The following is a 12,355-nucleotide window of genomic DNA, read 5'->3' as shown; positions in this document are numbered from 1 at the left end:
GCCTTAAAGGGGCTATATGTAACTTGAAAAAATACTGTGTTTGTAGCGACACTGCATGGCCGTTAGGTGAACTGCACCAGTAACCTGTTGCTCACTCTCCCTGGCGTGCTCGTCATACGTGCTCGTACGTACACAAACGAGCATCATCACCGGATATTTACCGGCATAATGTTTACAGAGGAGGTAAGTGGTCATACACATGTGAAAGTCTGTGAAGGAGTCTGTGTGTCTGGCTGAGAGCAGGAGTGTGTGATGAGTTTGTCCACCTTTGAGAGCTCCTAGAGCGGATAGAAGTGTGTGGAAGACGGCCTCTGGCTGTGGAGGTGAAGACCTGGAGTGTGTGATGAGTTTGTACTGTTGACCTCTGTAAGCGGAGCGGAGTGAGGAGGACATTAAGAACGTGCATAAAATGTCACTTCCTGGAGCTTTCGCGGAAAATACGACCCGGGGAAACTTTTTATACAGGCAACACAGATAGACAGTGAACATCTGTTTCACATCAGTTAACCGTTCACTTATTAATGGGAGATAAAAAACGATTTATACATGTAAAAAGTTACATATAGAACCTTTAATCTGTGAAATCTGTGTTTGATCCTGTGATCCTCGTCTCTTTACCCTCCTCTTTCCCCTTTCTGTGTGTGTGTGTGTGTGTGTGTGTGTGTGTGTTCATCTTGTCCTTTCCTGTGTCCAGATTTCAGAGCCATCAGACCTCCGTATTCCAACGCCCAGTTCCAAGACCTCAACCCGTGCAACCCTGCAGCCCTCTGACTCCAATGACTGGAGAAACTCTGAAACCCCCAGACACCAGAACCTCGTTCTCCCAACTCGGACCTCCGAGCCAGTATCCAAAATAACAGACTTAAGCCCTGTTTGCACGGGACTAGTATTACCTGGGGACCTCATGTGATTTACAAATTACCCCACTACGTCTGTGTTTCGTGCGGCGCATTCACACGGGATAAGTGAAGTCTGTGTTTTAACTCGAATTTACTGACATTATACACCGAATATGACAAGTGTTAACCTTTCCTGCTTCGCCATTCCGACCGTGGTCGGAGCACACAGCAGAGACTGATTGGTCTGCTCCAGAGCCGAAGTTGTAGCCCTCACTTTAACTGGGGTGCAGCAAGATGTAAACAGACATGAAGAGTCCGGCTTGTTACTTGAGGTGTCGGGCCGTGTATTACGCACACAGAGCTCAAACGGTATCAGATACTGACAAGTTTCTCTGCTCTGATTCTACTCCGGTCCCCGACATCAGTAACGTGCCTCTCACACACACCTGCCTCTCACACACTCCCCTCGTTCTCTCTCTCTCCTCACTCACACTGAGCCATTCACAGACATACACTACTCGTATAACACCACGCTCTGTGTAATCTATGCGTAAAAGAAAAATGTTCCATGCATGTAATCCATCTCATCATCTTTGGAGATTTCTCTCTACTGGTGGATTTGAGCTTGCTCTTTCTGTGAATGAGTCTCCATGCTGTGTAGTTAGATGAGCCTCCTGAATTTGCACCCAAAATGGTGTCAAAACTTTCATTTATAATTGCCAATGCAGCCTCCATAATTCTGGACCGGGAAAAAGCCAGAAAAAAGGTGCGGAGAACACAAAAAACCTTAAAAAGAAAAAAAACGCAAATCACAGAGATGCCGATTCGCACGGGACTAATATTATCACATAACCTCTGTGTTTGGTGAAATATGGTAGGTAATTTGCGGTGGAATTTTTACTTTACAAATTACGGACATGGCAGATTCGCACGGGATGAAGATCACAGACGACCTCCGCAATTATTACAAATTACTAGAGGTCCCCAGGTAATACTAGTCCCGTGCGCACGGGACTCTTTTACGCATAGATTACGCAGAGCCTGGTGTTATACGAGTAGCGTAGTAGAATCAGCTCAGAGAAACTAGTCAGCATCTGAAGTGTATGCACAGTTTGAGCTCTGTGTGCGTAATACACGGCCCGACACCTCAAGTAACAAGCCGGACTCTTCATGTCTGTTTACATCTTGCTGCACTCCAGTTAAAGTGAGGGCTACAACTTCGGCTCTGGAGCAGACCAATCAGTCTCCCCTGTGACCACGGTCGGAACGGCGAAGCAGGAAAGGTTAACACTTGACATCAAATCTGGGGGATAATGTCAGTAAATTCGAGTTAAAACACAGACTTCACTTATCCCGTGCGAATGCGCCGCACAAAACACAGACGTGGTGGGGTAATTTGTAAATCACATGAGGTCCCCAGGTAATACTAGTCCCGTGCAAATAGGGCTTTAGTTAATAAATCAGTGCTTAACCATTACTTCAAGACGGCTTGTCTCCGTATTCTGAGTCAGTCTTTGTTCTTTATAAAAAATAAAGCACACATTAAACAACTTCAAACCTTCAGAGTCGATGAGGTTCTGCTCTCTTCGTCCACTTTTGTCTCTGGATCAGCTCTGCAATGACTTTGCAGAAATGTCTGCCATCACTTTGCTCTGATTTCCCCCTGGGGATCGATAAAGTATCATCTTATCTGGATGTTTTCTGATTTTCCAAACATTAAGTAGATCAATAAATGTTGGTGAATGAGGGTGCAGGGACACAGAAACAGTCAGAGACCGGACTGGAGGACTTCTGTTGAGAACGTCTCTGCTTGGCACAGAAACGGCACCAAAGGACCTTCAGGCCCTGCAAAGATCTGTTTGTTCGGATGCTACTCAGATTTTCCATTTCCCATAGAGAACTCATTGTTTTCACATCAGTGGGATTAAGAGCTTTAAGTCCAAATGTGGAAACAGCACAAAGAGCCACAAAGATCGGTCATTCAAACAACATGTTTCAAGCTGTTTCTAGTATTTGAGGTTTTGTCCCAGAATTGTTACCACACTTTAATTCCCATAAAACCAGCCACACCTCCAACCCCCCCTCCACTCGCGTTCGCACAAAGGAGTTATCAATCAGAACGCTGCATAATCAAGCACCATTAAGCTCGAGCTGCAGTCACCTGTGTCCTGCATTGTTGTGTTAGCATGCTAATGTTAGCGCTCTTTAGTTAGCTCGTAGCTTCACATTTCATGTAAACTGACACAGAATGAGCGTGATCTAAAAACTCTTACTAACATCCAAATAATCAGTGAGTATGTTCTTCTTCTCTCTAGTCCTTCACTAAAACAGCTTTTATACACAAGGGGAGGAGCCGGCCGCAACGTTGACGTCTGGCACAAAATACAATCCTGTATTCAGTGGCTCTCTTTCACGTAAATGTGGCTAAAAAGTGCATAAATAGTTGGTTATAAAATACTATTATTTCCTTGCTTAACCGATGTTCAAAGAATCCTTATTTTGGCCGTCGTTCTTCAGCCTTCAGTTTATTCACAAGCGTTACGTCATGATGTGTAAAAAGAAGATGGCTTCCACGAAGAAGATGTGTTGAATTGGATTCCTCAGAAGTAAAGCGGGTTGCTCTGCATGAACAGCAGCCTCATACAGTATTCAGGTTGAGTGTGAGAGGAATGAAAAATGAGTTGTTCCTCTGAGTTTGAGGTGACTTTCGTGGGAACTTTCTCAGACAGGAATGTGTTTTTCCAGTTATCCTGGGAGTCCTATAAACGCAGTGACACAGCAGGTGATGCTCTCCAAGCTTTGACACGCTCCAGGGATGAACCACTTTCAAGATTTGGGAAGTTTCTATTCAGTCTTCTCTGTGGTTGTTTTTACTTTGACTCGGATTCTGCAAAGAAGATGTATTGACCTCCTCCTTTAAATAAATTTAGGTCAGCTAAGAGGACAGCAGTGTGCTAAAAACATAACGTACAAATAAACAAATAGTTTCTGACACTCAACACAACATCTATGTCTCTCCTTTTTCTTTTGTTATAAGACCCCGTCTAGTCGTGTAGCTTATTTTTCTCATCATTTCTGTTCTGTTTCTACTTACGAGGGCGTTAAAGTAAATGTCCCGAGTCTTTCCAATCACTTAAACACAACTGGAAACAAAGTGTTCAACAGGAGTTCCTGTACTTTGCTTCGAGGCTGTTTCCACAAGGCCACTTAAAGTGAAGAGAATCATTAAGGATCCCACCCATATGGATAATGAGCGTCTCTCTGGGCTGCAGTTTGGGAAGAAGGTGCCGGTTCACTAACTCAGACCCAAAGGCGTTAAAGATCCAGAATGAGGTTTCAGAAATAATTCTCTAATGTGTACTCGAGATCCTTTATCCAAACCTTGAATGCTCAAAATGTCCTTCTTGAAATCAGTTAAAAGGATGTATTTGCAACCAGGGTAGGCCGCCAAAATGTGCAAAACATGGCTCTTACCTACAATGGACGACAGGTGCAAGCGTTCATCAAAGCCTGAAACAACTTACATCGATAAAATCATGCAGCAAATTTAGAAACGCTGCAAATTCAAAAGCAAATGCAATGGCTGGAGCGGCTGCAGATGAAAGAAACATGCTGCAAAATATTCCCCGGCATGGTCACGGGACTGCGGACCGCCGGGAGATTACACTTTGTCAGGCCCAGGAGAAGGGGGGTTCTCGGTGGGGACGTGCCATTGTTTGTTGACAGAAAGTGAAGTTAAACTACAAGTTCAACCTGGACTCGGACTGCGGGGGATGAAGAAGGCACAGTGGGTCAGGCTGTGACAGCGAGGGCAGAGAGATGCATGTCAAAATCCAGCCACTTTAAATCTCCTTGTTGCTGTAATATTTACATTCTTCTGTGCCGTTCCTATCTAAACAAAACTTTCCATGCCTGGTCTCCTGTCAATTATAACCTGTCCCACAGAGCGCCCCCTACAGGCCTGGAGCACATCTGTTGAAAAGCAAAAATGTGGAGCGTTTGCAGTTATTTGCAGTTGTTGTCTGAAGATGTGTGGTTATGTATCTGATGTTAATGCAGCTGTTTCGACTTTCTCAGCACGTTTGTTTCATTTGCAGCCGTTTCATCTGGACGTATGCATTTGTTTTTGCAATCTTTTCAGCCTTTGCTGAGCGCCTGCATCTGTCGGCCAAAGTACTTACTCTTTTATTTAGGATATGCCAGCTTTAAATGAAATGCAGACATTAAAAAAACGATTAAAGAACCATTAGAGAAGTGGCTGGCTCTTTGTTTTCCTAGCACTTCATTGCACACGTGGACAAGAAAAAAAAAAAAATCCTTTGCAGCCAACATATGGCACACATAACGACACCTTGTCTTATGCAATCCACCCAGTATGCATGCAGTAAAAACACAGTGGAAGTTATGTTCCTTAGCTTTATTCGAGCATGTCGGAGAGCTGTTGACTGTTTACGGAGCGTATGTTTCTGAGAGACTCTTGTTTGTTGTTGTTATATTAGACTTTATAGGCATTATAGAAAGTATGCATTGACGTCACTTGTTTTATTGACTTTCACTCAATGTTCTTTACTTCATTTGCATGAGTTTTAAAAAAAAAAGAGGATTTGTTGTACAAGAGTTTAAAATCTGCATCTCAGCTAACCTATATGTAACACGCAAATGAGTGTAATGTGAGGCTTGTGGGATGAGGATGAACGTGTCATGTTGGAATTTGGCTCTCTGTGAAACATCTCCCTCGACTGTCAGAGAGTGATGGAAAGTAAAGGAGGATGAATGGTAGCTGGCAGTGAACCCGTCAATATTCTCAAGTGGCACAAAGTTTTGCAACGTCTGGCTGCTGTGCATGGTGAGTTAAGTGTGTTATTGATAGATCGGACACGTTTGATAAAGAATACGTCCTTCAGATCTCTTTAAGTGATGATTGGTTTTAAGAATCAGAGCGAGTAGAGTTTCTGAGGAAAAACAAGAGGAGAGGGAAACTATTGGACCTCATCACAAACTCATCTGCTTAACTTGAACTGAAGTTATGTCAGCTGCCTGCGCAGAAATACACATAACACATATCAGAAAGTATGTCAAAAGGTTAAGAACGCCGGGCAGGGAGCGAGGGAACGGAAGCTGTATCATCCTGACCACCAGCCGCTGCCAAAACTAAAGGCTTGTTCACATTCGGACAAAACTCCTGAAATACTCCTGAAGTTTCAGGGCGAGCTGCATGTGTGAACGCAATCAGCTTAAATTTTCACTCGGACTTAATCCAGAGTTTCTCCTCCAGCCTCCTCGTATTTATTCTGCAGAAAGTCAGAGTGATCTGATGTGAGAACTCAGCAGGATATAATCAGGAGAATTCACCTGGAGTCAGTGGGAGGGGGTGGTGACCTTTATTCCCTGTGATCACTGCACGACCATAGACTGTCTGCACGCCACCTCTAACATCTCCGTGCTCTAATGAACCTGCTGCTGAATGTTCCCCCCCCCCCCCTCCTCCTATCTGACAGTGAAAGTTTCCCGCTGTGAGGTGCATGTGTGAACGACCAGGTCAGGAGGTTTTCAGATGCAATCCTCCAGAAATTCTCTAGAAAGTGCATATGTGAAGATTACGTAACAGCCCTCAACTTGAGCAGGTGAACATGTGCTTCATCTGTTACAGGTTATACATGTGTACATAAAGGTGGAAGACAAGACGAGCTACGAGTGCAAAAAAAAAAACCACAATAAACATGGTTATTTGCAATTATATATTTGCTTCTTGCACATTGCTTTCACTTTGAGACCAGTCAAAGACGAACAGGTTTTATGTCTGCTTATTTATACATTTGAGGCTCCATCTGCAAAAGTTCTGTTTACGAGTCGCAGAGCAGCTGGATGACATCAGAGAAATGAGCAGAACTTCTATATCCAAAAAAATATGAACATGTGTCAACAGCATCTGTGAATTATGTTATGAAGTTGTGTTCTTAGTAGTGGGAGGCTCTGCCCACAGAAACAGCCGTTTATTTTCCCAGGCCGTATTCTTATCTCATTAGTGGTCTGATAAACTGTCCCCTTCAGCGCCTGGATTCTTGCTCTTGGATGTTCCACTCTACTCTCACCAGAGACCACTGCAGTGTTGGCTGTGCATGCAGAGCTGGTCTTTTGCATTGGTTGGATTAATTTTGCATCCTTTCTTTGTTGGCACTGACTTTTATTTTAATTCTTTTGTTTTCATTTGCGGTACGTTTCTGATGTATTCGTCTTGGATTGTCGTAAATTGGCATCATTACTGTAGCTGCAGCACGCTCCTCTTAATGTCAGCGCTACAGGCTGTTTGCGGTGGCTGTTTGCCTTCATTGGCCAACGTTGTAAACTTCTTATTTACTACAGTACATCATCATTTCCAGCCTTAAATCTGAACTCTCGCTTAATTTGTAGACCTTGTTTCTTGCCACAGCACACCTACAGAGATGTGAAATATGCACGAGTTACATTTCCTGCAGGAAGAAATCATTCTCATCTGTCACCAGAGAGGCGGAAAACTGGCTTAGCCTTCTTCCTCAACCTCAGAAAATTGGAGTAAAATATCACTTTGTTTGGCAGCCAGCTTTATTTCTGGAGGAACACAGACGAGCTCTTTACACTACATCAAAGCAACTTTACACCGAAAATAATCGATCACATCCTCCCTGAAAACCTCCTGCTGCTGAAGTGGGTTGGTTTGTTCCAGCTGAGACACTTACAGACTTCATATTGTTTCTGCTATTTATGGTTTAACGCCCTCCTTCATGTATTCCAGTTTGTATTCTGAGAACTCCCAGCAGACACATCCAACAACTGACCTTTAAATCAAAGATAATCAAAGACGGGAAACAAAGGAGAGGAGGGCGGAGCAGCTGTCTCCATACCGACAGAGATGTTTGTTCCTAAACAAATGACAAGGTGATATTTAATGTGCTTCATGTATATTATTATTGGACCTCATATTGATCATTTTAGTTTTCTATTTTAATTTATTTAATATTGCTCGCTGTTTTGGACGTGGTATCAAGTAAAGCCTAGTACACACTACACGATTTTTAAAATCTTAAACGATTTTGATAAAATCAGACCAGTGATGACATGTATAGCCGCATGTCATTGCTCAACTGCTGGCTGTCGAGGTGGTGTCCAGCACACGATGTGGGCTTCATAGATAACTGGCAGTCTTTTTTGGGAAAACCTGGTCTGCTAGCTAGAGACGGCATCCATCCCACTTTGGACGGTGCAGCTCTATTATCTAGAAACATAGCAGAGGTTATTAGTCCAAAACCCTGACAACAACACAGAGTTCAGACCAGGAGGCAGAGCTGCAGTCTTACACGCTTCTCTGCGCCTCCCTTAGATCTGTCTCCCAGTCACTATAGCTGTAATTCTGAATCTAACTGTAATTATACTATAGGTACTGTGTCCGTTCCCCGGCCCAGACCCATTTTTATAAGTCATCCAAACGTAGACAAAAAAGGCGTAAATCGTCAAATTATTATTATTATTTATTTTTTAATTTAACCTTTATTTATCCAGGAAAGTCCCATTGAGATTAAAAACCTATTTTTCAAGGGAGTCCTGGCCAAGAGGCAGCAAAAGTTACACAGTCACACTCACAACATACAGACAGACAACAATTAAAATTATAAAAAACAGTTACAAGTAAAGGAGGTTGTCTCAAGTGCTCTCAGCCTGGATTTAAAAGCATTCAAAGAAATCAGTTCAGTTATTTTCCAGTCTTTTTGCAGCATGTTCCATGTAGAAGGAGCAGAGTAGACCAAAGCCCTTTTTCCCAGCTCTGTGCGGGCAAATGGAACAGACAGCAACAACTGATCATTTGAACGCAAACCATAAGAATCAACAGTTCTCCGTGTGATTAGGTTACAGATGTAGGAGGGCAGTAGCCCAAGCATGGCCGTAAATAAAAGTGCACCAGTGTCCCAGCCTCCTGGTGGACAAAGAAGGCCATCCCACTCGAGAATACAGTTCACAATGATGGGTCAGGGCTCCACAGTTAGCAATAAACCTCAGAGAAGCATGATAGAGCATCAATCTTACTTAGACATTTAGCTGAGGCATTCATATACATCTCATTAGAATCAAAACTACGAATACGATTTTGCAAAAAAATCAAAAAATTCACTGCGGACTTTTGAACATTAGGTCCTTAGCATCCAAATCTCTTTTAGTGAATGATCTGATATCAGATCAGCATATTGATTTACTTTTTTTGACTGAAACCTGGCTGTGTCGAGATGAATATGTTAGTTTGAATGAATCCACTCCTCCCAGTCATTTTAATACTCATATACCTCGAGACACCGGACGAGGTGGTGGAGTAGCAGCTATTTTTAATTCCAGTCTTTTAGTTAACCCTCGACCAAAGCTGAATTTTTCTTCTTTTGAAAGCCTTGTTCTTAGTCTTTCACATCCAGTCTCAAGAACCTTTCAGCCAGTTCTAGTTGTTGTAGTTTACCGCCCTCCTGGCCCATATTCTGAGTTTTTATCTGAGTTTGCAGAATTTTTATCAGATTTAGACCTCAGCAGTGATAGAATAATTGTTGTAGGTGACTTCAATATCCATGTGGATGTTGAAAATGATAGCCTGAGCACAGCTTTCATGTCATTATCAGACTCTATTGGTTTCACCCAGGGTGTAAACGAACCTACTCATCGTTTTAACCACACCCTGGATCTTTTTTAGCTTATGGTATTGAAATCCATAACCTTACAGTTTTCCTAGAAAATCCTCTTCTATCAGACCATTTCCTTATTACTTTCGACATACTTTCCTACCATAATTATCTCTGCTTAATAAAAATGTGCTCTCTAGAAGTTTATCTGATAGTGCTGTAGCTAGATTTAAGGAAGCTATTTCAGCTGCTTTTGATTCAGTACCGTGTTTCAACCCAGTTGGAAACTCTTATGATAGCTTTAGTCCCTCTCAGCTGCATTAGTTTGTTGATAGTGCAGTGGATTCGCTGAGAGTTACTCTGAATTCGATTGCTCCCCTAAAACAGAAGGTTATCAAACGGCAGAGACTAGCTCCATGGTTCAACTCAGAAACCCGTACTCTAAAACAAACGTCGCGAAATTTTGAAAGAATATGGCGCTCTACCAAAACGGTAGAATCTCGTTTATTCTGGCAGGATAGTCATAGAAGATATATGAAGGCTCTATGTCACGCTCGAGCTGCCTACTACTCCTCTCTAATCGAGGAAAACAAAGGCAATCCTAGATACCTTTTCAGCACTGTAGCCAGGCTGACAGAGAGTCATAGCTCCATTGAGCCTTGTATTCCTCTAGCCCTCAGCAGTAATGATTTCCTTAGCTTTTTCAACAACAAAGTTCTAGACATCAGAGACAAAATTGGTAACCTCCTGCCCTTACCTGGTGCGGATACGTCTGATATGGCAGAGACAGTTCCAGGACCTGTTATTAGCTCCTCTCACTCTCTCTCTCTCTCTCTCTCTCTCTCTCTGTCTCTCTCTCTCTCTGTGCATATACAGTACATCATATTACTGCATGTATCTATCTATAAATCTCAGTCACTAACCACCTACTTTCCTGGGAGGTCTTGAGCTCTCTTAGGCTCCTCAAGATCGTTGGTTGACGACCTGCCAGAACAACCCCCCCCCCCCACCGGATTGTTGATGGACGGCTTGCCTGAACAACAATGAGTAAGGTCTTTTTCCTGCTCTTTTGTAATGTTAAAAGACAAATAGTAAGGTATTTTACCTGCTTCTTGTAAAGTGTCTCGAGATAACACTTGTTATTAGTTGACGCTATACAAATAAAAATTTATTGATTGATTGACTGATAAAGTGAGAGACCCCACACATTACAACAATCATGACTGATTAACAGTTCAGATCTCATAGTGTGTGGTGTGCAACGAGACGATCAACTCGGCACACCACACACTAACCGATTCATTTGCCGACAACCAGAGTCTCGACTATCACAACGTTTAATCTTCCGTGGTGACGACCCTTTGCTGACCTTGGTCGGAAGGGGGAAACGGGCCAAAAATCAGCCTGATTATCTTGCAGTGTGTACCCCACTTTAGGAGATATTATTGTTGCAAAAATGAATGCAAATGTGCACACAGATCCGCAAATGTGCACACAGATCTACATACGTGCACACAGATCCACAAACGTGCACACAGATCTACAAACGTGCACACAGATCTACAAACATGCACACAGATCCACAAACGTGCACACAGATCCACAAATGTGCACACAGATCTACAAACGTGCACACAGATCCACAAACTTAAACACAGATTCACAAACGTGCACACAGATTTAAAAACAATCACACAGATTCACAAACATGCACACAAATCTACAAACGTGCACACAGATCCACAAACGTGCACACAGATCCACAAACGTACACACAGATTTACAACTGTTCACACAGATCATTAAATGTGCACACATACTTAAAGATAGGTTCACAGAACTGTTAAAAAACATGCAGACAGCACGTCAAATTCCAACATTTCACTATTTTATTTTGCTTTAGGCTATAAATCAACAAAACACGATGAGAAGTGGGGCAAATCAACTTTTTGGACAGAACTGCAATAACTGAAATGTTCTCTTTCACTGCCGCACATCCACATGTGCCAAAGTAACTAGTAAAATGTTCAACTCCCCATCAAACTGAGACTCACAAAGATCCACATGTGTACGCTGATCAACGAATATGTTTACAGATTAATAAATCAGAGCAGAGGATGATGCATGGTGTGGCAAAAGCTGCTCAGAACATTGTGGGGGACATAGCTGCCACACTTTGACGATATCAACACCAACTGTCTGAGAAAGAAGGCCAGCAGGATTCTTCTCACCCACTCTTCACAGCATGTTGTCTGTAAAAGGTTCAGAGTAACAAGATTCCACACAAATAGACAAATTAAAGCTTCTTCCCCCCGTGCAGTGGCCTCTCCCCCTACTACCACCCCATTTTAACCAGCTGACACAGATAATATGCTAACAGCAGTACCTCTTTTAATTTGACTGAAGCCTTACGTGATCTACGTATGAATGCAGTTCTGCACCTTGCAAAACTATTCACTGCTATTTGTACGTTATATTAAACATGTTACTTCATCATATAAATATGATGATTGAAGAGAGTTATTGTTTCATGAGGTAGCTCGTCAAAAACCTGACATATCAGGGCGGACAGATGTGCAAAAACTGGAATGGCTGTTTAAGTTTGATGTGTTTGTTCCTTAAAGATTTATTTTTGGGGCTTTTTATGCCTTTTATGGTAGTGATAGGACAGTGGATAGAGCCAGAAATCAAGGAGAGAGAGAGAGTGGGGAACGACATCCGGGAAAAGAGCCACAGGGCTTGAACCCTAGCCACCCGCTTGGAAGACTAAGACCTTTGTACATGGGTACCGACGCCCCCATGTTTGATGTGTTTCAGCTAAATTTGTCTCAAAAGCTTGGAAAAGAAGACGAGATATTCTGTTTAATTATTAGGGTTTGTCTT

The sequence above is a fragment of the Labrus mixtus genome, chromosome 19, assembly GCF_963584025.1.
Source record: "Labrus mixtus chromosome 19, fLabMix1.1, whole genome shotgun sequence".
Taxonomy (NCBI): domain Eukaryota; kingdom Metazoa; phylum Chordata; class Actinopteri; order Labriformes; family Labridae; genus Labrus; species Labrus mixtus.
Note: the sequence above shows the minus strand (reverse complement) of the source record.